The 6,943-nt window shown below is 43.4% G+C and overlaps 1 non-coding gene across 1 annotated transcript; it reads right to left on the bottom strand.

Moving 5' to 3' along the window:
• Positions 1-4,967: 4,967 nt before the first annotated feature.
• Trnat-ugu (transfer RNA threonine (anticodon UGU)) lies at positions 4,968-5,041 on the bottom strand. Its single transcript has one exon. It is a non-coding gene; the product is annotated as a tRNA-Thr (tRNA).
• Between the last annotated feature and the right edge of the window lie 1,902 nt (positions 5,042-6,943).

Below are 6,943 nucleotides of genomic sequence, written 5' to 3'. Positions count from 1 at the left end.
GTTGTCTCAGGGGGAGAGGTCTATATTCGGAGATGACAGGAATGCTCATTTAAAGCGAAGTGCTCCAGATGGACATCTATTTCCGAGGATGATGAGGGTAAGAGCACCCATGGGGCCAATCTTCGTATCAAATTCGCGGGTCTCTAAAGCAGAAACTCACCATTCTCTCATCGAGCAGTGCATACATCACTTGTATTCTGGAATCTTTATAACACATCGAGTTTGACTGGGTGGCCGCGCGAGGCGAGAAACGAAGGCCAAGTCGAGAAGTCATTAACGAATATGACATCAGATGACAGATTTGGGACATTTCTATGACGAAATAAGAGCTACTCTATCCTTAATTTGCATATCATTTTAATTTTAAGTGTCTAAAAATTCAACCATGAATTAATGCAGCTACATAATTACAGAAACGCAAGCAACCTTGTGAGCCTTGCCGCAGTAGATACACCGGTTCCCGACAGATCACCGAAGTTAAGCACTGTCGTGCGTGGCCGTCGCTTGGATGGATGCCCAACCGGGCCGTCATCCGCTGTTGCCATTTTTCGGGGTGCATTCAACATCGTGATGCCAATTCAGGAGCTACTCGACCGAATAGTAGCGGCTCCGGTCAACGAAAACCATCATAACGACTGGGAGAGCGGTATGCTGAGCACACGCTCCTCCTATCCGCATCCTCAGTGAGGATGACACGGCGGTCGGATGGTCCCGATGGGCCACTTGTGGCCCGAAGACGGATTGCAGTGCAGTGCAGTGCAAGGAACCTTGTGGTAATAATTCTCTACACACAGAGGACCGAGATCTGCAAAATGGATTTCTGCTGCCATCATCTTGAGAGGAATTAATAAATCGCTCAGTATGGCTGCAGCTGTAAAAAAGACTCAAGTTTAAATCAAGCGTCATCTTGCCCTAACGGCCGAGGCTGCACCATGTTAGGAAGCCTATGGTGCAAAAAGGAAGCAGTGACTTCTACGGCCTAGCAGGCGATAGCTGGCCGCTTGACCACACATAAAGTTGGCACCGCAACAACTTTTTTCAGCCGTAGGCACACCACTGCAGACCAGCTAACAAATCCCCTGAACATCGCCACCTCGGACGGTCTGCAACGTCTTCCTTGAAGGTTCCAGCAGCTGCCGTTTCACCTGCGGCCGCCTCTTGTCTATAGGACCGCTTCGCCATGAGACAGAAAGGACGGCTCGTTAGGCACAATCTAGTAATGATGCTCGGTTTCGGTCGCCGTTTCAGTCGTTTGGCGGTGCGAGTATTTTGCTATACTACGTGCAAGCAGCAGCGCCAGCCATACGGTAATGTTCACCGAAGTCTGTCGTCTTCCTGTTGTTGGCGAAACCTAGTTTTTATTATTCAGTATTCTCTCTTCGGAGTATTCCCGGTGGAACTCGTATAGTTAGAGATGATGTTAGTTCTATATGTCGTTCTGTGAACGTGTCTGTGTCAGTGGAGGCTGCCCTCTGGTAAGGGTCGTTGTTCTGCGCTACTTTCAGCATACATCTCTTTTTGCTAGTTTCTAAATCTATTTCTGAGTTGCGATTTTTACACCTTCCTCTGGTGTCCATTCAAATCAATGGCTCCCTGCAAGTGGAGTCGTAGTCCATGCCGTCCCACGAACTGGTACTGCGTAGAATAATAGCATGAGATCGCAATGGCCTATGAATATTTATCCCTCCCACTAACTGGGGCAGGCTCTTTAAGCCACTTGGTATATGAAAACTTTGCTAGTCAGTTTAGGTGAAGTAGCACATCTTACATCCGGAGAAGTAACTTTTGTTCGTTTTGTATAGATTTGATTCACTATTAAGTATAAACCTGAATCTATTAAAAAATTAGATGAACCGGAATTGGTGGCTATAAGCTTCAAGTATCTCCCTTGATCTCCATAACTTTAGTTGTATGTATTATTGTAGAGGAAGTGGTATTTGTAAGGCGGTGGTGCTGAACTGGGATACGAGGAAACGTTTTCGAAAACACCTTCATTTTCCAAAAACCCATCGAAAGGAAAGAAATTCCACTTCCAGATGGTGAATCCCTGTTCCACACACATATACACAAAACACATCCATCCTCTTGGTCAAACAGCAACGATACTATTAACAAGAACATTTCAAGTCACAAATACAAATCAGTCTAAAGCAGCTGCTGGTCAAATTCCAGCCTTAGTCACCATAAATTGGCATTAAAGGCGCCCACCTAAACTTCTTACGTAAAGACCAATCGCTTAAAAACAAGAAAAATAGCAGATACACTATGTGATCAAAAGTATCCGGACATCTGCTTGAATGTTACAAGTCCGTGGCGCCCTCCATCGCTAATGCTGGAATTTAATATGGTGTTGGGTCACCCTTAGCCTTGATGACAGCTTCCACTCTCGCAGGCATACGTTCAACCAGGTGCTGGAAGGTTTCTTGGAGAATGGCAGCCCATTCTTCACGGAGTGCTGCACTGAGGAGAGGTATCGATGTCGGTCGGTGAGGCCTGCCACGAACTTCGACGTTCCAAAACATCCCAAAGGTGTTCTATAGGATTCAGGTCAGGACTCTGTGCAGGGCAACCCATTCCAGTGATGTTATTGTCGTGTAACCACTCCGCCGCAGGCCGTGCATTATGAACAGGTGCTCGATCGTGTTGAAAGATGCTATCTCCATCCCCGAATTGCTCTTCAACAGTGGGAAGGAAGAAGGTGCGTCAAACATCAATGTAGGCATGTGCTGTGGTAGTGCCAAGCCAAACAACAAGGGGTGCAGGCCCCCTCCATGATAAACACGACAACACCTTAACACTACCACCTTCAAATTTTACTGTTGGCACTACATACGCTGGCAGATAACGTTCACCAGGCATTCGCCGTACCCACACGCTGCCATCGGATCGCCTCATTGTGTAATGTGAATCGTCACTCCACACAACGTTTTACCACTGTTCAATTGTCCAATGTTTACACTTCTTACACCAAGCGAGGCGTCGTTTGGCATTTACCGGCGTGAAATGTGGCTTATGAGATCCAAGTTTTCTCACCTCCCGTCTAACGGTCGTATTACTTGCAGTGGATGCTGTTGCAGTTTGGAATTCCTGTGTGATGGTCTGGATAGATGTGTGTCTATTGCACTTTACGACCGTCTCAACTGTCAGCGGCATCTGACGATCAACAGACGAGGTCGGCCTATACGCTTTTGTGCTGTAAGTGTCCCTTCACGTTTCCACTTCACCATCACATTGGAAACAGTGGACCAAGGGATGTGTGGAAATCTCTCTTACAGACGTATGACACAAGTGACACCCAATCACCTGACGACATTCGAAGTCTGTGAGTTCCGCAGAGCACCCCATTCTACTCTCTCAGGATATCTAATGACTATTGAAGTCGCTGATAGGGAGTACCTGGCAGTAGGTGGCAGTACAATGCAGGTAACATGAAAAAGGTATGTTTCGATCACATAGTGTATAGTTCAAAGCACAGCGCTCGTCCTCAAACTGGACGAAAACTTATACTCCAAGTTGTTGACGTAAAACTTCAGTAAAAGATTTGGAAACACAGCTGCTGGTACAATTCCAACGTCAGTCACAACCAGTTTATCAAATACACTGACACGACAAGAGGCATGGGAATGCGGTATGTACAGTCATGCTCAAAAGTATCCGAACGACCTGAATTGCATTTCGCCGGATTCGCATGCAACCCACATAACGCAGCTGTCAAGCAGGTCCTCGAATCGCTTCTTGGTACAGTCGTTTGACTATTGTAAATGGTTCACACAAGTCACCACTAGAAAACCCTGCTCTGTATCGCAGTAACTCAAGATGTAAAATAATAATGGCTCTGAGCACTATGCGACTTAACTTCTGAGGTCATCAGTCGCCTAGAACTTAGAACTAATTAAACCTAACTAACCTAAGGACATCACACACAGCCATGCCCGAGGCAGGATTCGAACCTGCGACCGTAGCGGTCGCTCGGCTCCAGACGGTAGTGCCTAGAACCGCACGGCCACTCCGGCCGGCTGTAAAATAATATCACGATACTACAAATATCAGGGAACACCTCACCACAGGTAATTCTGACCTTAAGGCTTTAAGCTCACATTTATTGCAATAAATGACATACCTGAAATGTTACCACTCTCATTAATACGTCAGGTAGACAATGCAAGTAGTACGTTCATTGTATTCATGATTTCCTCTTCGAAGTAACATACTATACTTGTTATTTAACGCAAAATGATATTAAAAATTTACTTTTTTCACTAGCAACTAGTGGAGAATATGTATGAACTTCAAATGACACGACGAATCGCCCCGTTCTGCATATGGATTCAAACCCATGTCATGCAGACTAAGATTTCGTGACTGACGGAAACTAACAGTCATTCCTGACTAGGCCCACAGAGAGTGATATACCACGATTTTAGACAGTATCGGTTAGCAAATATCAACTTTAAATTACATAACGTAAACATTTTTAACGGACGCTAATTCCTACCCAACATCTATTGTCCCTGTTAACGAACTATGAGAGATGTTAAATATTGCTTCTTCACAAGTAACTTACTTGAAATGCCGTGAGGTAAAGCGTTGTGTTGGAAAGGGATTCGAACCCAGAACCTAATCGGATTGTTATCGAAGCACAATCAACTGTGACATATCGGATTTTCTCGGCAGTAGCTAGATGTTTTAACTGAAATGACGAGACGAAACATTACTTTTTTCCTTCCCAGGATTCCAACCCGGCAGCTAACGCTGTTATATTCTAGAGAAAACAAACGTTAAATACGTGTTTGTTACACCAGGAGCGACATGTGAGCATTTTTATATGAAGACAGTAACTGTTCTCGAAAGAACAGAATACTGTTAATGACCATGCAGCTATTCCTTGGAATAAATGACGACTAACTGAAACTCTCAGCTGCCGACAGGTGTTGTTGATATACCTCGATGTGGACAGTTTAAATGTGTGCCCCGACCGGGACTCGAACCCGGGATCTCCTGCTTACATGGCAGACGCTCTATCCATCTGAGCTACCGAGGACACAGATGTATAGCGCGACTGCAGCGACTTATCCCTTGCACGCTTCCAGTGAGACTCACGTTCCCAACTGTCCACAATTCTACAAATGTAATGTACCTTATAGACATTTGCCCATCCACTCATTACTCGCGCACGCTTTGGCGATTCCCGTAAGAGTAATGAATTACCGATATTTTCACCTATATCAGTAACCAAATCTAAACTTGATAATAAAAGACGACAGTTTTTGTAATAAACTGGGACTCCTATCAAGACCCTTTCATCCCTGTTAACTAACCACGAAAGATATCTGATATACTTCCATTCACAGGCAACAAAGTGAGTATGCATTTAAACGTGAAGCGCATGATGCGAAGTTCTGTGACGGAGATTCGAACCCAACACGTAATAGGATTGTTAACTGTAAGTAAAATCAAATATTACTTATCGGTTTTTCTTACTAGCTGCTAGGTGTTTGAATCTAAAATAAGGATACGAATTTTTGTGCCTGAGCGACAATCGAACCGCACTCCTATCATTCTTCTTTATCGTCCACGAATATAGCATAAGTATCAACTGCTTACTCACCAACAGTAAGATGTGTGCGTGTTTGACCAGAAATTGTTGGCAACACATGAACAGACATTAAAAATGCACATTAATTTTCATTATTAGGCCGGTGTGCACGTGATACGGCTTGGAATGAAATTATGCATATTTTTGTACTGGATCAGGAATCGGACCCACGTGCTTACCTTTGGAGGAGACCTAGAGAAGATTGCAGTCATGGAAAAAGGAACGAAACGATTGAACTATAGTGTTCCGAGAGATTCAGGTCCTCGAAAGAGGAGATACAAATTCGAATCACACTCCCGCACCAAATTTTTCAACGTCTCTTGTTCAATCAAGTACAAGTAAAATAAGAGCCCTGTTCCTTTAAATGACTATCCGTTCATAAAAAAAAAAAAATTTCTAATGTGAGTAAGTTTACTGGTGACAGTATTTCTGTTTACCATGACCTCCAACTATGTCATTTTACAACGTAAACCGGCTCTGCCCAGTTGGGAATGAAGGAAATTGATGTTTAATGCGGATTCTGGATTATAATATCTTTCTCTTGAGGTTACCAGAGGTAAAGTAAATCTGTTTTTGCCTCTTAAAATTGAATGCCTGAACCCACGCATTGCGCTTGTGATATTTCGTTAGTTCGTTCCACCAGACCATTGTGGCCACATTTCTCAGTCGCAGGAGTGTACGGTAACAGATGATGTGCTTAGCTTACAAAATTAGTCACGGTGGAAAAAATGCGACTCTATTAAATGGTTAAGTAGAAGCATGCTTCTGACGCGGAGATTATGCAATTCTCACCTCAGCAGGATATAAAGACTCTTCTAGGCATCATAGCCTCGACGTGAAGCCATTTTGAAATTTTCACTAATTCAGGAAATTTCTTAGCTCCAGAAAACCCACCATGAAGTGTGAAGTTACCGGATAATTCGATTATTACCGTCATTATTACTATCATTTTCTTCATACTGCTGCTGAAACACATGTGGTTGAAGATCATTTAAGGCCTTTTGGTCATTATAGGAGTAGTTACCCAAGAACAGGTTCTTTCCCTGTCTACGGAATCCTTTCCATGTTAATATCAAACATCAGCAATTACTCGTAGATTACATTGAAACTAAAGTAATTGATCCATAGATCATGAATACGACATTTCGTAATGATGTGGAACGTGTCATTTTAAAGAAAGATTTCTTTACATAACAGTATTCAATTTCTTTACAACAATTTATTACCCTCCTTCTCATTCTTTTTTATTTTTATCTCCCACACACTCTCTCTCGCTCTCTCTCTCTTCTCTCTCTCTCTCCTCACACACACACACACACACACACACATTATTTTTTTATTTTTTTG

The sequence above is a fragment of the Schistocerca serialis genome, chromosome 9 (assembly GCF_023864345.2).
Source record: "Schistocerca serialis cubense isolate TAMUIC-IGC-003099 chromosome 9, iqSchSeri2.2, whole genome shotgun sequence".
Classification (NCBI taxonomy): Eukaryota; Metazoa; Arthropoda; class Insecta; order Orthoptera; family Acrididae; genus Schistocerca; species Schistocerca serialis.
The sequence above is the reverse complement of the archived record's forward strand: the minus strand, read 5'-3'. Positions and strand labels throughout refer to the sequence as shown.